Genomic DNA, 25,533 nt, shown 5'->3' on the forward strand with positions numbered 1-25,533 from the left:
AATGAAAGGCAGCAGAGTAAAAAATCCCTTTGCAGCCAGGCATGGCAGCCTCATAAAAGCTACAGAGTACCAGCGACTACACTGCTGTAATTTACTTGTCCCTCCCTTTCTTTTTATACTATCCCAGCAAAAGTGATGCTGTAAGTTGTAGAACAGACAGAGCAGAGCCACACAGTGTTTGAAGTGCAGTAGCGGTTTCTGTGCTAAGGTGATCCTGCTTTGCCTGATTTAACGTTGCAGGGCCTCATAGATGGGACCAATTTCAGAGGAGTATGTATATAAAAATAAAGGTATCATAGATGAGATCAGACCATCTCTCAGTGTACCCAAACTTGCTTCCATCCACCCAGAGTATCAGGAACTATAACCTAAATTGGTGTAAGCTACGTATCAGGCATATATGTGAGAAATGTATGTTTCCGGGTATGGGATAATCTATTTTATGATATGTTCTTATGTTCTCCAGTTTCTTCTTCCCACATCTGTTCTTTTTGGCTCTATGTGTACAACAGCTGCATATTTGGGGGGACTGATTTCAAACAAAGAAAAAGTATTCCTTGCTTTTCTAATAAATCACTCTTCAGATAGTATATAACTCCAGAAATTCAGAGAATCAGGCCAAAATATCAGCTATTTTTTCATAACAAAAAAACCCCAGCATTATTTCCCTAGTGATACTGCCCCTCTACCTAGCAAACCAAATAGATAAGTGCCCCATAGAAATCCATTTGTTTATATCTACTTCTGTCCCAAAAATTAGCATCCAGCCTTTTATACATACAACTCATACACATTTATCATGCCCTGTCATTATGCCTTTCTGGACTGGAAAGAAGCTGAACAAACAAACAATGGGTATTATGGTCTTTAAACAAAAGGAATGGAAATACGTTGTGGTCCATAGAGAAGATGGTGGGATCCAGGTTCCTTCCTTGAAGAAAGATAAAGATATTGACCCCAGAGCAATTTCAGCCAGCGTGAGGCTATTGCATCTCAAAAGGCAATTCTCAAGCACGGATAGTGAACATGGCAGGAGCACGTCACCATCAACACAGAAGAGCTGACAGAGCACCAGCTCCTCTGAATCCCAAGCCTGCGTATTCCTCAGTTGCTAAACCCTGAAGTCTTCATTCAAGCCATGTTATTGCTCAGCTTAAAAGGAGTTACCATTAAGGAGATATGTAGCAAGATTTTAATGATCAAGTGTAATAGGCAAGCACTACATCTGCCGTATCATTAATAATTCTGTAATAGAAACCCAATACTGTACACGTTTGCATTTTCTTGCTTAACCTTTTCATATTTATACAGAAAAGAAGTGACGATACTGAGAAAGTGTTACAGAAGTTTCTCCTGTCCATTATATGCACGAGACAGTTAAGAAATGAGCCAAGAATGTGAAATTAAAACCAATAAACCCTGTGCCAAATGTTATGGATTCCATAAGTTTAACACCCTTTTCATAATCTTTCATAAAAATCACAGTGCAGCTTCACACCCAATTCATTAATTGCCCCTCTTTAGTTAAGCATCAGGCAGCCTGCAGGCCTTTTGTTTGTTTGTTTTTAATTCAAAGGCTGACTAGGACATCTAAGGTGTTTCCATAACAGCCCTCTGCACTATCTAATTTTTCCAGTCTATACAGTTCGACTTTTTTTTTTTTTTGAGGGGATGAATAGTGTTCTTTGAGTTTACGTGTAATAAAATTGGGTGAGTGCTCATTAGACAAGTGCAGCAGAGCATTTGTTTTTAAAAGACACTACCGACCAGACTATTTTCTGCATAAAGTGACTCTTGCATATGGTAACAGTATAGCACCAGTACAGTATAGCTGTACATGTCTGACATGCAGATTTTCAAACTGCATGCATTAATTAGAAAGCCATGTACAATGAGCATCAGGTGAAACCTCACAATCTGCCTGAAGAATGCCATTTTAGGTAGCCCCTGTAAGCGTATGCTCAGCCTAGTGCTTTTCTAATCTTGCTGTAACTTAGAGGAGACCACACTTTACCACAGAACCTCGTGATGCAGCATCCGTGGTCTCCAACTCTGACTTCCTGAGATGCTAAAAACTGTTTGCAATCAGGTCTGCTGGCTCCGTTAAAAAACAAACAAACACCCAAACAAAACCAAACCTTCTGGTTCCATCAAAACAGACCCGTAGAAGGTCTTAACTAGTGCCAAATACCAACGGCCTTTCCACTGCACAAATCCTCAAAGGCAACACAAAAGTAACTCAATCACATTAAAAAAAAAAAAAAAAAAAAGAAAAAGAAAGAAGCCAAACCCAAAACTTTCTTGGCAATGGCACTGCAGATGGGCTAGAGAGAGCTCTGTGTGCTCTGTCATTTGCCTAACCCTCATTCCCACTTGCCAGCCTATGGCTTTGCCTTTCAGTATGCCTAGTGCAACATTTTGCAGCTGCTCAAAGAGAAATTTCCCCTCCCAAGTAGTGCACAACAGTAGCTGGGAAATTCTGGGAACCAGCAGCTGGGGAGATCAGTGTTGGCGGGCTGAGCTGAAGTGCTGAAGCATCTCTCATCCCAACTGCGCAGAGCCAGATTCCAGAGTTGTTAATCAAGCACAACTCAATGGGAGCTTTGCCCAGTTAAGTAACAGAGAGTTTGGCTCATTCTAGCAAAGGATTATACCACAACAGCAGAAGCCTTTCGGTATGCTGAGGTTAGCACCCTCTTTTACTCTGCTGGTAAACTCCCTTCTCCTACCTTCACCTCTCCTAGTCCCTCTGAATCCGAGGCTTTAAAGGCAAACTGTGAAGTGATGCTGAGAAAAGCAGGGAGGGAAGAAATTACTTATTGAAGAAATGAAAATATTAACAAAAAAAAATTATTAATTTATCTGAGTGAGTGGGTGAGGTGTTCAGAAAGCATCCCAAGGAGGATGCAGAGGCCATAATGAGAAAATAGCCTAGTCAGGGAAGCGTATACTGCAGAAAGAAGTGTTAGCCATCCCATGCTTTCTCTAATCCCACATTACCCTCTTGGATCCTTGATTACTGAAAAGATTACTTTCTCTGAAGATCCTGAAGATCTGATCCTGTAAGACAAGACAGAGTGAGGTAGTAGAATTGGATCAGGCTGAGTGAGAAAGCAAGTCACTAGTCATCACAGAAGTAAAATTTTTCTTGAGATTTCTAGCACTAGTCACTGAGGAGTTAAGACCAAGAAACCTCTATGATCAACTTTATTTTTCAGTGAAATTTATTTAAAACCAGCTCCCAATACCAGTTTTGAAATAATGTCTGACTGCAGAAGGATTTTCAAGTTCCATATTATCAAGAGAAAATGTTTCTTCTCCCCTCCCCCCTTAAATAAGAAGGCTGCATAACCACCTATACATTTCAATCTATTTTCTATTTACACCGATTTTCAGAAACAAGTGCTGCAATGACTTACATTTACACATTGCTTGTGGTCCCGCTGAAACCAGTGAGATTAGTCCCAGGGTACAGAATTAAGCATGTGCATAAATCTTTGCAGGATCTCAGCCAAAGAGACTGTTTTATTTGGAAACAATAAAGAGACATAGGCTTGTGGTAACTCTGTGAGCCAAACCCTGTCCTCAGAAACACAAGTTCACTTCTCTTTGGGAATGTGCAGTTGCAAACCCCCCCAGGAGCACCCTGAGCCACGGGAAGCAAAGCAGAGACAAGCGAAAGCCCTGCACCCCTCCACCTGCAGAGAGAGGAGTTATATTTCATGAAGGAGTTTATCAATGTGAAGACAAGGAGGCGCTTTGGTGTAATTTAGATGCATTTTTGGCTTAACACTCCAGTTAAACATAATCCTCTCCGGTCTCTCCTTCTGCCACATAACGTTTGGTCTTCCATGGTTCTCATTGCTATGGGGGTCACATAACAGGAATGTATCTAGATAGGTTTGAGAAGCACGTGCAACTTTTTATAAAGAATAATGGATAGCCTACATTATTCATAACATAACTGATTTCATTTGCATTATGCTTTACTTTCCAGATTTTTAAACAAGGACATCCTAATAGGACTGTACAGGTATATTTCTTCTGAGATTCATGCTCTACACTAAAATCAGATGTGTTCCACCAAAATCATTATTAAAATTAGCACTACACATTGTTAGATTGTGGCCTAAAGTGACATAGTTAAAATACTGTCTACAACACTTGCATCTTCTATTTCTCTAACACAGAGAACAGATATAAAACTTTAAAATAATGACAAAGACAAAAAAAATAAAATGTCAGGAAAACAAGAAGCAATACAGATCTAAAAGCTCTTGTAATGTAATGTTTGATGACTACTAAAAAAATAAAATTAAAAAAAAATATGCCTCTGAGTTACGCCAAACCATCTGTGAAACAGTAAAATGGAAGGAAAAATAACCCAAACAAACAAACAACAGAATAGCCAGGGCAATAGAGAGTGGCTTGGAGCAGATAAGAGTCGATTCTCTCCCTTAAAATTCATAACCATGTTTTTCTTCCCCAGAGATATTCTTCATGTGCAGTGGCTTCACAATATTTCCTTTAGAAAAAGAAAACCTTGCACATAAACACGCTTGCATTTGTCACTGTCTGCACTGGGACTCGACTAATTCAGGCGAGTAAATCTGTTTTAGAGACTATCATTGATAATCCACTGAGAAGAAAACACTGATCTTCATCTTGAACCAAAACCTGACATGATCTTTTGCCTCTCCTATGGGGAGGAAAAAAAAACCCCACACACAAACCCCAAACCAAACAACCCACCATGGAAATTACAGAGCCTCACACAAAAAGAAAGCAGAGCTGACTGGATTCTTCATTCTGGATACCTGAAAATCCATTTTCTTCCCTGTATTAATGTAGAATTTTCCTTGGAAGACAAAGCAGAAGGGAGTTGTCTTACTAGGCATTCTCACTCGCTCCTGTCATCTTTCAAGAACTGCTGTTTTAAAAGACTGGGAAGTTTGTTGTTGTTTTTTTTTCTTTCCTTGCATTCACAAGACAATATTAGATGTTGTTTCAACCCAGGTCAGTCAATTGGAAATGGCCCATCAACATTAGCATCACAGAATCAGGCCCTGAGACCCTGTTCTGTAGTGCTGGAGAAGAAAAAGAGGCTCCTTTAAAATCATCCAAGCAAAAAAATGAGTAAAAACAGGCATTCATGAAATGTTATTGTCCAAGATAGAATAGTAAAGGCCGAGGAGAACAAACAATATAAATAGAGAACACGTCTTTCCTTGCCTGCTTCACAATAGCTAAGATTCTTTAAAAAATGAATAAGTAGAAAGATAAGACATGCATGCCTGATACTGAAGAAAAGGCTGTTTGTACCCAGCACACTGGATAAATTGTTCAAGAACAGTTCAGCCATGTCAAAAAATGACCCTCTCATGCTGCCAAGGTCAGTCAGACCCATAGTCAGTGTTAGTCAGAAAGGTCATCACCACTATATTTAAAATTTATTCACCTGATTTCTCCTAGGACTTCTCAAACTTAGTACAGACCAGTCGGGTAGGGGATTTTAGGTGTGGTATGGTATGGTTGGTAGGTGTTTTATGGATGGATCAAGAGTTGTAGGCAATATTCAGTCCAGTGCTGAAGACTATCAGAAAGCCTGTATGCTGCTGCAGACCCCAATTACAGGCAGAAGCAGGACTGTGATAGATATGTGCTGGGTGTACATATGAGGTCCACTTGCTCACTCACACACATACACATCACTGTGTGACACTAATAATAAACTACCCAGCTGGGACCGTTGCCGTATAGCCAACACACGAGCTTTTATGTACCAACCGAACCCATTGAATCTCTGTGTATTTTTTAATACCATGAAAGAAGAGGTCTGACCCCTAAACTCCTAATTCCTGGTTAAAATTCCACTTCAGTCTTAGTGTTCAAGACAACATTTGTTTTAATCTCAGCCTGATGTCTGGAAGACCCTCTAATGTTTAACACAGCAAGGAAGAATTCATAAGCCTATTCTCATGGAAATTCATTATACAGGTGCATCTTGAGAAGTAGTTTACTCGAACAGGAAAAACAACAACAATGCATTAAGATGTAAATGAAATGCATGATGGTGTGGCATGACGGTCTTCCACTCAAGCAATTCCCATTGTTATTTTGACTTACCCATCATCAGAGGAACAGCTGGAAAGCAGCAGCTTTTAAACATCTGCTAACCAATTCTATTATTGCTCTAATTCCATAGTTTTATTTTAAAATACTGATTTCAGGAGAAATTTTAGGGTAAATTTACAGCTAAAATTGTCTGGCCCGTGCATTGAAAATGTGATGGAGCTACATTGTGGCAAAAAACAGATAAATTGCTTTATAGTCCTTATCTATGTATGTAGACAGTTAAAAAAAATAATAAAAAGGAACAGTTGAAATATCCAGTGGGAGTTACTTCATGGAATCTCCTTTCCAAATTTATAAGCTGCTCTTTTGAGACAGGTGCCTTGCAGAATATACAAGGAAGAGAAGGCTCAGCTGGAATGCCTCACACGCAATGTGAAAGTATCAGCATTCAGCTATACCATGATCCCCAACATTATTTCATAACAACTCTGGCAAAGACTCTCCCAATTCTTATAGAATTGTTGCCTTCAGACAATAAGGTTTCCATTTCTGTGATTGTCTTATTTTTCTAAAGGAGACCTATGTGTAATTACACCCGCACACCCACTGTATACACTAACTACGCAGGATCCCTGTCCAGCACAGAGGAAAACTCAGGGCAGGCAGCAGAACTATGCTATTTTAAACTAGCCATAGCTTTGTCCCATGATGTCTAGTCAACAGATACGCATCATTGCTAATTGGCTGTCTTGTCTCATCTGTCCACGGTTGAAAGATAAAAGTGTGAAACAAACTCGTGTAGGTTTTAGGGCCAGAATAGACTAAAGTTCAATTCATTTTTTCGTGGGCTTTCTTCCAGTGTTTTCAGAACCTGAATGCCAAGCAGATTTCCCCAGAACCCTTTTAAGAAACTTCCATAGGAAGTTTTTTTTCTTTTTTCCCCCAAATGAACTCACTGCCCCCTTCTTAAAAAATAAAATAAATTAAAAAAAAACCAGCACCCTGGAAATCACAGACCAAGATTTTCTCTTGTGTTCTGCAGTATGCCAGCAGTTAATGACATTACAGTGGCTTAGGTGAGAAGGTAACAGCATGTCCAGTACTCAATACAGAAACAAAGGGAATGGAGAGGGAGGGAGAAGCACCTTTTCTTCAGTGAACAGCAGCAACAACAGAAATCAAAGTGAAATGAAATCAAAATGTGCTGGGAACCTCTAATATCTGCAACTATTGAAGAACCCAAGTACTCCTCTGCTGAAGCCAGGACTTTTGATTTTCCAGATTTTCTATTAATTGTACCTGCCAATGATTACTCACTAAGAAAGTTTTTGTATATATACTGGAACTAAAGTGATTGTACAGTGCAATCACTGTGCTGCCTCAAGAGTGGTCTGGTAGAGTTCAAGATGCAAACAAGCAGTGCCGAGACTCACTCTGCCTTTTCCATGGCCCTTTCATCAGATACATGCTGAAAGCACCTTCCCGTGCTGTTAGAGCATAGCGATGCAGAGGGTGCTTAACATCCCGCACTTGTATTCCTATGCTGCATGCACACAGTTCTTGTTTACTTTGAACAATGATTTCTAACTTAAAGCTTTAGAGCCAGCCCATGCCACTTTCTGCACCCAAGCTAGGACACCCAGTTCTCTCCAGCACTGAGCTGCAGAAGCTGTCTCAGCTACCACAGGTATTATCCCATTTCAGAAGTCCTTTTTGTGCTACCCTTCCAACCTCATCTCCTCCCAACATCTGTGGGCACACAGCTGTGAGCGACTCTCACCAAAGACACACTAAGGCAGGAAAGGCAAAAAAAGGCCTTTTTCAGCTGATGCATAACTGAGGGAACTGAGGGGAGGCTGAGGGGGTGGGGTTTGCTCAGCCTGGGGAAGAGATGGAGGTGGGAGGACCTAACAGCCACTCGCCTGTACCAACAGGGCAGCGATCAAGGAGATGGAGCCACACTCTTGTATCGGTGTATGGCAGGATGAGATGCAATGGCTGAAAGTTGAAACAAGAGGGGTTCAGGCTGGATATATGGAGCAACCTTTTCCCCACAAGGGCAGACAGGCAGTGGAGGGGGTTGTCCAGAGAGGCTGTCAAGTTTCTGTTGCTGGAGGCTTTCAAGAGCTGCCTGGACAAAGACTTGAGCAACCTGGTCTGATCTCACAGGTGACCCTGCTTTGAGCTGGAAGTTGGACTAGAGACCTCTCAACATCCCTTCCAACCTAAATCCCTCTATGGTCCTTTAAAAAGAAGTGAGTAATTCAACAGTTTGGTTTATATGAACACCTGCCTTCTCTCTGGTGCATCAGAGCTGTGATCTCAGGACAAAGCAGATATTTGCTTCTTCAAAGTACTCTCACTCATGCATGCTTTGTAAAGGCGAAGGCCTAGGTGCCCCCCAGCCCCATTGCACAGGGAGCACACTGGGACTTTTCAGAAGACCCCATCGTGCCATTTTGAAACATGAGGAAACTCAGGCTGCCATCAGATGCATGCTGACCTCTCTGTAGCTCAATACAAGATCTTCTTGTAACTGGCAGGCAGTTATGTCATTTGTTGCTGACAAAACAGAACCTATACCAGTTACAGGCAAAAGCCTTAGAGGCCTAATTGTTTAATGGAGAGATTCTCAACAAACGCTTACCTTATAACACAATAAAAATGCATTTTTAAGACACCTTTGCAATACCAATATTTAATAATGGCCTTCATACAAAAGGTACTTGCAGATGCCTACATACCGTTTCAATTAAGATATAAACAGACATAAAACTATTTAAGCAGAAAATACAATGTATTTTTGAACAGCTCATAATTTAAGATCATAAAACTGAGAGTGACTGTAGGGCTTACAGCCTGTCATTGGTTTGAATTCAAATAAATGTTAACAAAGTTGACTGTCTCCATTCAGTAAGTCTCATGCTATTCCTCATCAGAGACCACCACTGCACTTCATATCCTTTCCATGATTCTCCACATAAAACCTAGAAACCAAAAAGCCAGAGGCTCTAAAAGGCAAAGTGGTTTCAGGACCAGATCAAGGCTAAAACAAAATCAAAATATTGTCAAGGGAGACTTGAGTTAATTTTTCTGTCCACTTTATTTATTTGGTGGATGAACACAAGTCTTCATTTTCCAGAGATGGACGCCGAACACAAACATGTTCTTTGGTAAACCTCAAAATAAGTGAAGGGGCTTTCCACAACTCAGACCAGAAAAATATAATCTTTTATACTTCAGACTTTGAAAGCTCTCTTTAGAAAGCATCTTCTTTTTAAAGCCTCAGATCAATGTCATTAGTGGTTAATAACAACTATTAATGTTTGTGACTCTTCATTCTTACATATATATATAGTGAGGAAGGGGAAGCAATCCCATACAAGTACATAACATAATCACCAGTTATCTTCGGGGGATGTATTAGAAATTTCTCAAAAAACAAACAAAAAGCCCCAGTACCATTACCTCCCTTGCATTAAGGACAGTTGCAGGTAGGTACATTGCCTACCAGTTGCCTATCACCCAGTGCGTGGTCAAAAGCACTTGCCATCTGACCTTCCCCCGGCAGTGCGGAGGGGCACTGGGGGTGCAGCTGGCCTTAGCCTCCCTGGTTGGAGGTGGTGGGTGCTGGAGGCTGGTGGGGGCTGCCTGTCTGTACACGCACGCTGACTGCTGGGCTCTGAGCCCGCTCTATAAAACTCAATCAGATGAAAACCAAGCTTTTCAAATATACACCTGAGGATCATACAGAGCAGCACAACTATGTAACTGAGTTAGGTAAGGAAGCCTAATACCTTTGAGGATGAGAAAACTACTGCTCATTATGCTAAGTAATGCCTTATATCAGCATGTAAATAACTTTTCTTTGTAAGCAATCACCAAAGCATTCTCAACAGAAAATTAATATATAAGATTTGTTTATGTATTCATCTAATTTAGGGCAGAAAGATTTTAAACTGAAACTAGATGTGCAAGTATGTCACTAAAATTTTTCTGAGTTATGTGTTAGGATCCATATGTATTCACACTTCTACAAACACACACACACAGAGTGTTACATGCTCTCTGTGATGGGCTGAATGAGATAAGATGTTAAATATACAGTCCTGTGCTGTATGTTACAAGAGATTTCTCTCATCTCCCTATTTCTGATAGCCATAGTTTTGGGTGGGAAATTAAAAGTTAATTTTGTTTTTTTGTCTTTTTGTATTTTTCCTTATCAGTAGTGCCTCTGAAGCATGCTAAAGTATGCTGAAAGTAACCTTCAGTTTACTCATATCATCCTGACACAAGTGATTTAGCCTCCATACTTGTAGGAGTAAACATAAGAAACACCCACTGACTGACAAATATTTCATCAGAATTCAGCCACACATTCACTCCCGGGCATAGAGGGGAGGGTGTGTTAGATGATTACCTCATTTAGTAAGGCATCATCATTGAAGTTCACCACCATTATACGTACACTACTATTACCTTTTGCACTCTCAACCCGTATCTTCTCGTCTTCCTTTAAAGGTTGCTATATTTTGTGGCCTATTCCACATGCAGCTGCCATGCACTACCATTGCAGTGCTGTGATTTCAAAGATGGACACAGAACTTTAACCAAACCTGATCAGGACAAGAATTTTCCCATTTCTCAAAACGACTCCCAGAGCAAGCAGACAAGCAAATTTTGAGTGTTTAAATGTACAGAAGTTAGACAAATGATGTAGGAAAGAGCACAGCCCCACAAACACCACCCTGCAGAGAACATGCTGATGCACACCACGCATCCAGCTTCGCTGGGGCTCGTATTTTCTAGGCCAGTAGTGGTACCACTGCTTGCAATGGTCAAAACCTCTGGGCCATTAAATGCAGTGGAGTGATCTGTGCACTCACAGCTATTCTCATGTGGCAGTCCTCTGCTGGACTAGAGCTTGGAGGGCAATTGAAACAATTTTTAATATTTATGTTAGTTGTGACCTGCAGATTTCAAGGCCTGTACAGTCAGGCAATGGTGGTAGCCTAATAGATACAATGCAAATGTGAAAAGCAACACTGGTGAAAAAAATTGGTGGAATTAAGGGCTTTAGTCATTGACTGGGAAAAAAAAAATCTTAAAAAAAGGAAACAAAAACCTGGGATGTAGCAATAAGCTAAGTCAAACAGGCTCTTGAAGATATAGGACAACTTTTTCTGAGAGAGTTTAATACTCAGAGCATCAGAGAGTATATTCTGGGTTTTACAAGACAGAAGTCACAGGATTATTAAGAAAGGTGATTTCAGCAATACCGTATCACCCAGACCTGGGCTGGAAAACCATGTTAAAAACCGAAAGACTGTTGTTGCAGACACAGCAAAGGCCATGAGGGTACAGATACAGAAGGAAGAACAGATGCACTGGGGAGGCTTTATGAGTGCTTTAGTATAGTATGGAAAAAATAAAGTGTATATAAAAAAATAATAAAAGAGACAACCTCAGAGCCACCACATCCAGGAGAAGCTCAAGACAGCTCTCAAACAGCAACCAAATGAAAATTCAGCTTTGACTGCAGATGACACCCCCACAAACCTTTATCTGGCAATGGCCGTTTAATGTAAGCACGCACCCACACATGCACTCCTGGGCAGAGTGCTGCTGCAGCAGTCATCTGTGTGGCACCAAAATGACCAGATTTTTTAAAGGACTTTATTGTGCCCACCAGAGAATGGGCAATAGCTAATTCTTCCATTTGGTTTGGTGATTTAGTATGCTGCTTACAGCTGCCCGTGATGTTTCAGTGTTGTGCCATATTTCCGTGCATTACCTCCCCTGCTGACTCTGCCGCAGGTAAGGAACTAAACCAGCTGGAAGTGCCTGTTTGCCTCTAGCTTAGCAAGAGTGCCCCTGATGACTCCCTGGACATGGAGTCCAAGCAAGAAGCTTACAGATTTGACCTACGGTCTGTTTAAGACTAGCTCCTCTTTGCTACGAGTATCTCTCATCTTCTGGTATAAGCTTTGGTAGAGGGCACAGAGTTTGTGTGTGTTTCAAAAATACCTTGTAATGTAGCACCTTTCTATCACACACAATGGAAAAGAAGTTCACGTGAACCTCTCTTTCTGACTCACATTTACCCACTCCCAAGCCTTTGCATGCTGTTGTAAATCTTGACAAGCTATTTTCGTTTTCATATCAGATCCATGTTTTGACTCAACACTAACAGAAGAAAAGGCCACAGAAACATGACCTGGCTACTCAACCTTTTAAAGAAGAGTTCTCATTGAATTTTAGGGGAAAAAAATGTTAGGATCAGGCATTGGCCATTAAAAGAAAAAAAAAAATCCTCCAAACAGCAGGTAGCTATTGGTGACCAGTTACAACAAAACTGATACAAGAATCAGATGACACTGATTTACGCTTAGTTTAGCACACTTTGAATAAAGATCTGCCATACAAGGGAGAACTTTTCACTGCAAAATGCAATGACAATGTTAACATTCAACAATATTACATGTGTTTTTTTTCCCTTATTATCAAGGAAAAAGACAAGCTTGTGAAAAAGATATTTTGAAGAGGTTACACCTACCAGAGCCATCTCATCTAGCATGGTGAGAATGGCATTCAAGACCTGGCCGTGTATATACAGCAATTAGGAACAGGAGGCAACTTCATGAACTTAAAGATCCCACTTCAATGAGACTGCACAACTCCTTAAAGTATTTGAAGGACCCAAGGCTAAATCATCTAATCCCTAGAAAACCTGAACTCTTTGGCCACAAAGCCTCTCTGTTACTATTTTGACATCGATATTTAGAAAGAAAGAAAAAGTCCTAGTAACAAAAACAATAGTCATGTAAGATGCCAATTCAGATAGTGTAAGAACATACTTCAATCCTGCTGCAAGTGTTTCAGGCCCACCAGCGTATCAGAAAGCAAGGAGAACCTCAGGCTGTGAAAGTACCTTCCTGAATCAGGGCACGGAACGCGCACCCTGTCATCGTGTGTGCGCTCCCCATCAACACAGAAAGGTCTTCAACAGTAACAGGACCTTTCAGGGAAAGAAAAGAAGTTGGAGTTTGGGGATTTTGTTTGTTTGTTTTTTAAAACTGAAACCTAGTCTAGACTTAGGTACTTGAACCAGAATCCATTTTATATTAATCCAGTCAGGAATCAAAAACACAGCCTGTAACTAATCTGTATAATTTAACTTGTAGCTTTACTTTTGAATATTATATTCCTACAACAAATAATTGCAGAAACTGTTTCGCAAATCATGCTATGTAGCACATAAATCAAACAGAAGTGGAAGCAAAACTAATGAAGGACTAATAGCCAGCAAATTAGTCACTGAGCTCTACCCAATGCCCTCTCTCCAACACAACAGGGTGCTACATCTGAATAATGCTGATACTTTCCCCCCTTCCCTTGTTTTTTTTTTCCTTTTAAGGGAGGGGTTTGCTTGACATACCATCATCTCACTAGTAAAAACATCTTTAATTGCATTTTATATACACTTTATGTGTACACATATATAAAATATAAGCACATACAAACACACGCTCTGTATTTCCACCTCCATTTTGAAGACACCATCTACAAGTTCTCATTTTGTGAACACTTCAATTTCTGAATGCTTTCTTCTCCCTTTCTATGACAACTACCACTCTCCCTACAGGGTTTATGCTCTGTAAAGGGCCAATACAACAGCAAAAGCTATAGTTTGGAATATTTTGTCAGATACGTAACAGTCAAATCCAACTGAATTGCATCAAAAAAAAAATCATATTGACTCCCTTAGGAATTACTTTAAAAAATTTAGATTCAAATGTGAAAGAGCAGAATAAATTATATTTAAGAGCTCATCTAATACACTGAAAAAATCAGCTATCCTTATTGAAAAATGATATTTAACAGCTCATGTAATAGATTAAAAATTCCAACCATCCTTATTAATGCTTTTATTCCACCAACCCAGTTTTTCCTCTTCCTTCTGTATTTCTTCCACTTGCTTTATCCATTGCCTCTCTGCTTCTTTTCCCCCTTGCAGACCTACGCTACATACCTCCATACATTAAATATTTGCCTTCTTAAAAGCCTTCTCTTCTTGCTTCCCTCTTTCTTTCGAACTATTTTCAGCCCATTTTCCTAGGCTCCATCTTGCCTTGTCTCTCACAGTTTGGGGACTACACTGCATGGGGCGGTTTTCAGACTCCTACTCCTCTACCAGCCACGGGGCACCACAGGGCAGGTGGTCTCTGCAGGGTGCCCTGGCCATGCTGCTGTCAGCACACCTGGCTGGCTTTTGGGTCAGGAGCACCACCTGTACACGCCAGTTTCCTTCGGCACACGGGCAGGGAAGGAGCCCTTCTACTTGACCCAAACAAGCAGAGGAACACCACAAGGGATGATGCTGTGGGCTACCCCGGCCCTGCAGAAACGAGTGTTGAGTCTCAGGCTCCAATTGCAAGACTTACTGTTCTAGTCCTTGCCCTGCCCTAGCTCTGGTTTAATTTTGCCTTCACAGAGGTGTTGTTCTGCACCTCATGGATCATCTCACAAAAAGGCACAGGCGCTAGCAGCAGCTTTAAGCTGCAAGCCCTCTATTACATGACCCTGCAGGGACACGGGGAGCATCCTTCCTTGGTGCCTTGGACAGGCACTTGTGTCTCCCATAGTCTGGCACGTATCTCATACACAGGGATTTCAGTAACTTGTTAATGGGGCATGCTCGGAACAGGGGGGGTCTGTGGTCATGACCGCATCTGAGCTTCAGGACCACAACCACCGGCATTAAGGCACCATCTCTGCTTTGCAGGGCTACAGACACCCCAAAGCTGGCACTTGCCTACCAAGCTGAATCCTTGTGGAGCCTTGCTAGTTTGCAAAATGTTGCCTGGAACCAGGCAGAGGAGGTAAACCCCTCTGCTTCAGGTTGACCAGAATTAAGTATACTGTTTCTTATATCCAGCCCTCCCAGTGAAAGCTCCTGTACACTTGTGAATGCAAGCACAAATCTATTTGCTGCACTGCCTTTGTAGGCAACAGCCTCAAGTGGCAGTTTGCACAAACATATGCATAAACTCGAATGCACTGAGCCAAAGGACTGTCCTCCTGATCAGACTCAGTGAAAGCTCTGCTAGTTTGTCTATTTATGGTATGTCCAAGTCACCTATCACCATGGCAGCTAAGCAGAGAGGAGAAAATGCTGCAGACCAGAGCAGATCAGACAGCAGCACCTGTAAGACATAACCACAAGACTGCATGTCACATCCTCCCCTGGCTGCTGCCATAACCCATTTATGACTTCTACCTGAAAGCTGTACAAAATGAAAAAGTTTTATTAACATACCCAAACTAGTCTTCAAAGATCTTACACTAGCAGTAATGGAAAACAAGAACAGGCCAGAAAAAAAGCAGAAAAAAAAAGCAGGCCAGAAAATGGCAGAAAAATATTTAAACTAAAATAGAAAAACAAATGTCATTGAAATTAACGTTGTAAAATACACTGCAGTGAGCCAATCTAAGAGGAACGCACTCAGCTCACAGAGTGCCTCAAGCAACTTCAAAGGGGAAGAAATAATACATTTCAAGTATGTACAGAAGCAGCTCAAGGTTTGTCATCAGCACAGAAGACTGAAGGGTAGGAAAAGACAGGACGGATGGCAGCAGTGGTCAGTCTGTCCTGGGCAGGTGTAGGTCACCACTGCGTTTTGTGACCTGGGGCTGTGGCTCTCAGCCTTCTCTTTCCCTCCTGTGTCTTACCAAACCTCGTAAATCCACCCCGACTCCCCACAGCAAGTGTGCTTCCCTCACCCCACTGGCTGCCCGTGCTGTATTTTAAAGCAGGCAGCACTGCTGCAGGTGGCTTTTTGGGGGGTGGTTGTGCTGCTGCAACGGTCGGCTGCCTTAAGCAGGGTGCATCAGTTTTAGTGTTTTAATTCAGGTTAACAAATTTCCCAACCGCCCACAGTTAGTGTATGTTATTTCACATTATGGGGCAGTCTCAGAGTAAGAGAGGTGGCCTGCTTTTAGGCAAAGTTTAACTGGAGAGTGCCTTCCAGAGGCTCAGCCGGTGTGCTCCAACTGCTAGCAGGAGTCCAGTCTGCTAGAGCTCGTCCAAAGCAAAAACCCTCACAGCGCACGCAGTAGGACACTGGCTCCTCAGCACTACTTGTTTTCTACAGTTCCACTCCTATTGCACTGCACCGCTTGCCTGAGCCCAAAGTTTGGGGTCCCCAGCATATATAGATCTTAAGAGAAATAGTGTCATCGACGCTGCTTGTGCTTCACCCCAAGGCAGTTAGAGGAGAATCCACTCTCTTCTTGCATACAACAGTGCCATTACTGTAGGAATTTGATCTAAAATCAAAACCAGAGGTCAGAAGGCAGGTGCATCTCAGGAGGGAAAGAAATACCCTAGACCTTCCAGGTTCTCCCCTGCTTATTAACTTAAGTTGCACTTCCTCCTCTTATATGTATCAAGAGTCTCATCAACAGAACATTGAACATGCTACTATTATTTAAAATTTTCTTTGACCATTCCCCACAGGGAATGCGTGATCTGACATCCAGATGCTTCCCTAAAGTACAGAACTGTAGCGACCTGTTTCTGTAAGAATTGGCACCAGTGACCAAAGAGGTCAATGTGAACATTTGTGAACAAACAAGTGAGAAAATGCTCTGATTTGCCTTCTTAGAGATCTCCTGGAAACAACCAAAGTCTAAAATTATGGTGAGGCTTTCTTTTTCTGCAGGACTGACTTTTTCACCATGAAGCAGCTGAAGAAACTGATCTCTATTGATCACATATAAAATTTGAGAAAGAAACAGCACATGGAGTCTGGGGTGCCAAAGGTCCTGGGCTGTGCCTACAGCCAGCGGTACTCCAGTTTCCTAAGCAGATCCATCGGACCGCCCCTCTCCGCCCCAAGTAGCTACGGGCCTTCAGACACGAACACAAGATATCCTAACCCCGATCAACCCCTGTTTCTGCCTCTCTTACTAGGAAAAGGGATTAACTGGTGGGATAATCAGACATTGTTTACTCTTCTGTAGCCCATGAAGAAAAAGATTAAGGCCAAGATTTTAGTAAGTGGGAACCTAAAGTTAGTAAGCCCATATGAAGCACTTAAATAAATGTCCTGATTCTTTTTTTTCTTTTTTTTTAGATCACTGACCTCCCCGTTGCTCCCAGAGACTTGACTGTTGCTCTGTGAATGCATACCCTCTGATAATCCAACCTTTATGTCTTGAGCCAAGATTAAAAGTGTTATTGGAGTAAGAAAATTATCCTAAGGAAGAATTAAAAGTTCGGAAGGAGTTAAGACTAGACAAAGGCACTCCTATAACACCAACTGAGTCAAAACTCGAAGCAAAGCAAAAGAGCAAGGAGAAGGAACAGTGAAATATTAAATGCAGATGCTTCTTCTATTTGCAGTTTAATAATTCAAGACCTATATTTATTTATTCATACTAATTGACCGACAAAGTTATGCTGTGGAATAGCTGAAGAGAAACTAATTGCTGTCTCATTTTATTTTAATAGTATATTAAAACACAGGCTAGACTGGAGACCTCTTCTCGACTTGTGCTGATGTTATCTGCCCTGAGACGCTGGCAACTGTCCAGGGACTTGCCTACACTGATATTTAGGACTAACCTTAGGAGTCAGATTAGGTGATTGTGCCTCTGGCTATAATGGACCACAAATGTGAAGCTCATTTCTTTGAGATCAATCTTTCCTCCTTTCCATTTTTTCCACTTAGGTTCTGTTATCATTTGCTCAGCCTGTGCAAAGGGGCCTTGAAGTGGATGTAAATGAATTTTGCAAAACCCACACTGGACCCTTTAATACCATTGGAGTAATTGGGGCTTAACTGCAGTGAATCCTGAAGCACACTATCTAAATACAGGCATTCCCAAGCATTTTTACAGTCTCATAATTAACACTCCCACAAGCAAAATGAGACAAAAACAGTGCAATACATGTTCTGCTGTAGAGTCCTCCATCAGTTCTTGATCCTTCAGTATTTTCCCTACACAGTTTCCATGCTCTCCTGATAATTGAATTGATGGCACTGTCCTCGGTGCAGAGAGCCCTTTTTCCTCTCCCTCACCGTCCTTGAATCTGGGACCCCTCAACGCACCCCTCCTTCTCTCCCACCCCAACCCAATTCCCGCACACACCCAGCCTCTTTCTTTACCATCAGCAGAGTAGCAAACAAGCCAAACCAAAAATTTGTCAGTATTCCAATATCTCATCTCACATACATTTGTAGACACGGTATTATGGATACACCATCCAAAGCACTAGAGAAGATTCGACCCCCGTACCAGAACAGCACGCACACGGCACCATCACCGGCACGTGGTAGGATATGAGAGTCCCCACATATTTGGAGCCCAGCATATAGGCTTGGTTCATCCTAAATAGCTAGACAACAAGCCACTGAACCAGAGCAATTTACATACCCTTTGCATAAATACAAATAAGCTCAGAAGGTGAAAGGCAACAGAAAAGCAGGTCCTTTGAGCGCAGATCCTTTCATCTTCCGCTTTGCTAAGGACAGATGTAAAGGCAGCTTACAATCCAAGTTGTGCACATTCCTCCTTTGAAGCTCTGTCTTTCTCCCAGCCCAAATTTTGCCATTTAGCACTCTTATTACCTTGTAAGGTCTGCTCCTCCCTTCAGCATTTCGTCCCTCTGTGGAGCTGCAAGCAGCTTCCCTCCCTCCCCAGGAATCTTAATTAATTTTTTTCTGTTCCCCCTCACCACCCCTTCACACATACCAATACCTTCAGTTAGGTTTGTTTCAATGCTTTCAAAGTTCTCTTTAATTGCATTTTTATTTTGTATAGGTCACCAGCTGACCTTCATACATAACATAGTGCATATCAGAATTTGAGCATTCCTATTGTCTGCGCAGCATAACATGCAGAGCTACACCTGTACTGTTATTTTTGACAGAAATGGCACATGCTGTTTTGAACTACGTCAATTCTATACTTGCAAAAATCTAGCAATGACTTCTGTCCCTCTATATGTATTTGCAAAATACATGACAAATCTTCATATAATCTTTCCAGCCCTAATACTTCACCGGCTGGGCCAAAAAGGCTTCCCTGGTTCTTCATCGTTGTTTGGTTTCCCTGAAGCCAACTGATTCACATCAATCAAAAAGATCACTTCACTAGGACTGCATCTCATAATTTAAAGATGTGGGCACCTCTTCCTGTTTGAGGTCCAGATAGGACTTGGGGGAGGATGGGTGTACGTGGGCTAAGCATGGCCCACAGCTCTGAATTTGAGCTTGCTCACTCAGCAGCAGCTCAGAGAGCAGGCAGAACAAGTGCAGGACAGGCTGTACTCCTTCATGTAAACTTGCTTTTACACATACCTTACCACTCTTTTGTTTTTATGCATATCTTCTTGCTTTTCTCCTTTGACCTCAGGGAACCTTAGCAATCTTCCCCAGGACTTGCTCTGACAGGAGAGGAGAGTTGCCACCTCTGCCTCCGGGCCCCGTGATATCACCCCTCTGATACAAACGATGGGGTGGAGAGCCTGGAAACTCATCCAGGAGGCAAATAAATAACCTAAAATCCCTCCTACCTGCACCTTCTGCTAGAAGTCTTAGCAACAGCTCTCTTGGGGACCCCAAAGACCCTTGAGTGTGGCTGGGGGCTATGGATCAGCTCTGCACCCTCCCTCTGGGTTGTGCCCAGTCCTCCCACGCTGCAGCGGACAAACGAGGCCTCGACTCCCAAGTCCCTGTAAAATCAGCCAACAAGAAGTAATTAGGGGTATATTTGCTCACAGAAAGCAGATTACAGGTTACCCACATTCAGTACTTGGAAACAAGATTATTTGTGACATAACAGATTACCACCATTGTAATCCAGAGCCTGTAAACACTTGTTAGTTGTCCATCGGCAAATGCAAATCTGTGTCAGTGTGGCTGTTTTTAGGTAGAGGTGATCACAAATTATCAGATGCTAACATCTGAACCCTTTTCTGTGCCACTAATGCTGTTTCCTGAATACTTTCCCTACTAACCTTAATCCGAATGTTGCCTGCATCATCAATGGCCCTAGGACTGGGTCTTTGAGGAATTCTTTCATAAACCAAAATTAGGTGTTATAACAGTAAGATGGAATTTTATGGGAAAAAAATTAATTCTAAAATAAAATGAAGTAGCAGACCTGATTAACCTAGCCTTTGTTCCAAGAACCTGTTGACTGTATTATTAAATGATTTAAAAAAAAAAAATCAAAGTTAGAAATCACCATTTTATAACTCAGTGACATCGGGCATCTTCAAACAGCTCTTCCAGCATCTCATTCCCAAATCAGGAAACTTCAAGGGCCAACTGGTTCCAGGGCGGCATCTCAGGATTGTGATAAGTTGCAAAATCGCTCATCAAGACCAAATCTCTACAGAGCAGCTAACTTTCCAAGTCATCATGTGAAGCTGAATGTGAAGCCAGAAGTCCCTGCAGGTGAAGTCTGGGTGCACTGACACCGTGCCACCAGGATCTAAGCAACGGTTTCACCGTGATGGTTTTGGATGGGCAGCTGTGCAAATGTATACATTTTCCTTTAAAGATTGTCAAGAGCCAAGGCAACGAAGGATTCTGTGAGGCAATGTGACAAAAACATGAAGGGGATAATTGTATTTTTTTAGTAAAATAGATATTGCTAGTTTACGAAAATAATGAAGTATGAATCAAAAGCTTCTTAGCCAAGGCTTCGGTACTCATTAGGAAAATAGCACAGCGACAACACCGTTGAAGGCATTTTCTAGCACTCCGTGCCTTCACCCATACACTGCCCATCTCTTGAGAACAGCAGATTCCAACAAGCTAATAAATGAAGAGCCAGTTCCTGCTCATTTTACAGAGCCACACTAGGGCCCACTGTTGTAAGTCTGAGAATGGTAGTGCTCACTTAGGTTTTCATTATTCAGGCTTTGTGGAAAATTTTCCACAACACCCAGAGGATGTAGGAGCATGAGAATTATGTTTTAAGTCATGATTTAATCACAGTGAAACACTCATGTGCCATATGCATTTGCAGAAGTAATGGGCCATGAGAAAATGTCTCCTGTATAAGTCCCTAAAAGGCTGGATAAATTCCTTCAGTGTCGGAGGTTCTGACACAGAGTTATCTCCAAAAATGGTGTGAGCAGAGTGACGGGCAGGAGGGTCACAGACAAAATGAGAATAAAGGTCATGTTCTGCTGTAACAAGTGCTACCCAGCAAGACAATGCAATACACTTACCCTCTTAAAAGAAATTTCTCATTTACTTGATACAAGTTCTAATATGTTTGTAAACCGGAAGAAGCTGAAGTAACCCATTCTAGAGAACATTAAAAGAATTTCATTGTTTACAAGATTTTTGGATAATGCACATTATATCAGTGAATACTTTGGGTCTCATATCAACATCAGCTCAAGAACAGTTCAAAACTGATAAATGTGTATTTCTTATTTTTCAGAGCATGCAACACAACTGATCCCACCTGGAAGCATCTCAGCAAGGAATACATTTTTCAGCTACCTGAAGGTTTTCCTAACCCCGAGCTCATTCTTTCTTGGCCTTATCCCTGGCATAGCAGATGCCAGGACCCTCACGGGGCCGGTGCAGTGTCGGAGGGGTGCTGTGACACACAACTGCCCCTCTCCACAGTGGTGGCCGGGTCACCGTATTGGTGCAGGTGAACCAGGGCAGGACCTTTCTGCTGCTGCCCAAGGATTCCCCTCTGCTGGGAGGTTTCTCCCAGGGCCAGGCTGGCTGGCAGAAGCAAGAAACAGTCCCAACGTGCTGTGAAACTAGGGCTGTAATATGTTAATGTGAAGACTTTTTCCAAGTAATCTTTACCATCTGTTGTCTCACACTGATGTTTGTATTAATAATTTATAGGTCTTCTCTTAAGGCTGAGGAGGAAGCAGAATGCTAAGCTCTAACACAGAGACAGCATCAACTTTTTTTTTTTTTTAATGAGATTGATGTTGCTCTATATGATAGCCTTGCACAGGGAATATATGGTGCTATTCAGTTTTCTGTTGCTGTTGCTTTTGTAAGTCTTTTGCTGAAAATAGCAGTGGCAAGATATTTATTTTAGTCCAGTTCCTCTGTTGCTTCTTTCTTTCTAAAATAAGGCACGCAGCCTATCTGGTACATCAGCAAAGTGCATGTAAAGGTCAGAGGCAAAGCATAAGCTAACAATATAAGTAGTATTAAAGGATGCAGTTACTGCCAGGCAAGAACAGACAGGGTTCCTTCTTCTGCTATCTGAGGCACTGTTAGGCTGAAAGAGCATAGTTGTGCTACCAGTTTAAGCCAGCAGAATCTCCTTGCTATATTTAACCTTGATTTCCTCAGAGACCAAATATGCAAATCACAAAATGTGATGCACGGCAAACACTGCTTTCATAAGGGAGAGCTAAGTTATAGTCCCAAACAATCAAATCAGCCTTTCCTACTCACAGGGCTTCGCTGTAATCCCTTATTAACGGGATTAATAGCAGATTTACAGTTCATACCATCTTACTCCCCTTTTACATAAACCAATCTAGCCGCTTTCACAGAGGGACAGGTGGATTAATAGTCTTAGTCAAAAACTACGGTGATAATGCAGAAAATCAGCCAAAGGGAGGGATTCCAGGGTGAAAATGGACAGCTGGAAGATTGCTATCAGAACCATCCAGTGACTTCACCCGCAGATAGAAATGTGAAATGCGTGGGAGACCCTTCTGCTTCTAAATTGAAAAACAAAACCAAGCCCCTGAAAGATAAACAAGTACAGTAAAGGAATAAGTCTCTCTATTAATAAACGCTTACCAGAGGATAAACAAGTAAAGGAATAAAGAACCTGTGAAGCTCAGAAATGCGGAGGCATTTGATGAAACGTAACTCTGCTAAGAAACGCAAAGCTCTGACAGGCTGTTATACAATCTTTGATTTCTTTTAATAACAGTTGAAGGTCAGATGCCACAGCTCTTCCTGGAAATCCTAAAAAGACTGGGTGGCTCCCCAAGTTAGAAGGGAACTGCCACATCGTATATTGTGCAACATATAGCTATTGACTAAGGTATATTATGTTACCTCCAGCAGCTGACTCAGCCCCAGCTGTTACAAAAGGCTTTCGCGCTCGGGCAGGCGGCACGTAGCAGCCAGCCGCCAACAGGCTTTTGGGGCGGCAGGACCCCGAGCGGGCCGGGGGGGTCAAGCCGATTACCCCCGCCAGCCCCCCGCCTCCTCGCAGGGCTCAGCTGGGTTACCCGAGTTCACACCGAGCTATTGACATTCAGCGGCATTGCTTACTCATTACCCGATCAGCAGGGGACTGTCTGGGTCTAAAAAATTAACCCTTCCCATGCCCTGGTTATTAGTCTGTGGGTTTTTTTTTTTGTTTTTTTTGTTTGTTTTTTTTTTTTTAAAAGGGGTACGAACCTCGGAGTGACGGGCTGAGCCGAGCCGACCGGTCCCAGCACCCCGGGCGCTGCTGGCCGCCGGCGAGCGGGGCGGGAGGCGAGGTACCGCTGCTCGGCCGCTCTGCTCCCCGGGGAGCGGGGCGAAGAGAGGCAGGAGGAAGGAAAGGGCTGTGCCCCAGGTGAGAATTCCCTCTAAAAAGGCAGGAGAAATGGCACCCGCGGCCAATTTTCACTCCATCAATTATTCACTTATTTCTTACCCCTGTGTTAAGGTAAGCAGGGGTATGGGATGCACCTGGTAAGGTAAAGCACGGCTCTCACCATGACCGAACCCAGGTGTCACTCAGGATGCCTTGTGCCCGTGCTAGCTTTCACTCTCAGTTTTGCAAATATTTGTGGAATTGTTGCAAATCTTGTACTGGCATTTTTTTCTTAATGATTCAGACCTTGAGTATGTGAAAACCTCAGTAATTATCCTTTGTAGGATAATTTCCAGTGCTCGTGGCTTCACCTTTTAGGGCCTGTAATCCAGATGAAATATACAAAGACTCCAAAAGGTGGGGATTATTGGGGGTGCCTTGTGGTCCTCTTAAGGCCCTGCTATGATTTCCTGGTAATGGCATACTAATTTGGCATACTCCTGAAGTCAGAAGTCCTCTAATATATCATCACAGCCCGCTACCATATATTAAGTTTATTTGTTTTATTTGCTTCTTGAAAACAAAATAAAAATATTTGTGTAGTATGTAATAAAAAATGCTATTCTCCCTTTTCCATCAAGTCAAAGGCCCCTCTGTAAAGAGAAACTGTATCATTCTGTCACAGAGAAGAACAGATGGTGAATAGCAGGTATGCGAAATGTATACTACTCTTCTTTATTTCACCTTTCACTGTAATTATATTGTGTGCCAGGCTCCAAATGAAGCATTGAATTCAGACACCAGAATTTGGTGGAGATGAATTTTGCAAGGCTTTAAACGTTAGTTCAATTTCATGACATTTGGTGTGTAATTTATACACATCTCGAAACGTGCCAGGTACTTAGAGATGCATCAGAAGAGGCAAAGGTCTTATCACAGCTTATAATGACAAATGAAATTTTCACACAAACAATGAAATATAAGTAAACAAGCGGTGAAGTTTGCTTCCATCTGGCTAATGCCTCTGTTAATCTTTATTAGTAATTTCTAAAATTGAGAGCGGGGAAGGTAGGATTTATAGCTCTTTTCAAAGAAGAGCCAAGAAAAATTAGATGGATTGGGCCAGTGGATCAGTTCCAAGAGTAGGGAAAGAAAAGACAGGACGGGATCTTTGAAAGTGGTGAAGTGTTTCTGCAGATGAAGTGTATTAGAAGATATAGAAAGACATTATGTGTTAGAGATATAGAAAGACACTAAGATGTGCATGTCCAGGAAGGCAAGAGAGAAAGAACTTAAATTTAATAGGAAGGTCAGCAAAAGAACTTGAAGAAGAATGGGACATGATCCAAGTGAAAGGTAAGATAGAAATGGGCTTTGGTAAAATGTCAGGAGCCAAAAAAGAATGTATCACTTACTTATCTATAACTGAAGAAGTGCTGGCACATTTGTTTGTGGGAGATAGTGGAGAAAATGCTATTGTGTGAATTTTAAGACTGAGCAACAGTGGAAAGAGTTGGATAAGAAACAGTAAGTCAAAAATAGAGGATGAATTTTCAAGTTTAAAACAAGCATCAAGGAAGAGAAGGAACTTAATGAAAGTGCTTGAGTTTCGCAGTTTGTTGGCATGTGGTTGTCTTTCTGCAGAGGGATATTGAGGAAGTTCAGCTGGTGAGGTACAGGCAAGCTGTTAGCAAAGCAGAGTGGAAATGAAGAAGTTAAATTGCTGAGTTTGTAAAGGGTAGTTGAAGATGTGGAAGTGTGTCATGGCATGGGAATGGAGGAAAACAAGAAGCGTATGGCGTTTCTGAAAGCTGGAGAACAGGTGGTTTTCAGGAAGGGAGGGTGTGCAGTCACCCTAAAACAGAAGGGAGGAAGAGCTCGCTGGTGACTTTGCTGGTAATGCCGTAAGCC

General features: G+C 42.0%; 1 long non-coding RNA gene across 3 annotated transcripts in view; it reads right to left on the reverse strand.

Moving 5' to 3' along the window:
• LOC148055690 (uncharacterized) overlaps positions 1-23,637 on the reverse strand; it is a 45,444-nt gene extending 21,807 nt beyond the window's left edge. For all 3 annotated transcript variants that reach the window (XR_015704845.1, XR_015704844.1, XR_015704843.1), the window contains exon 1: positions 23,502-23,637. This is a non-coding gene — a long non-coding RNA (uncharacterized LOC148055690). The remainder of the gene's footprint in view (positions 1-23,501) is intronic.
• Between the last annotated feature and the right edge of the window lie 1,896 nt (positions 23,638-25,533).

This window comes from Nipponia nippon, unplaced genomic scaffold, assembly GCF_047370975.1.
Source record: "Nipponia nippon isolate SJK-2023a ecotype South Korea unplaced genomic scaffold, ASM4737097v1 scaffold_2, whole genome shotgun sequence".
Lineage (NCBI taxonomy): Eukaryota > Metazoa > Chordata > Aves > Pelecaniformes > Threskiornithidae > Nipponia > Nipponia nippon.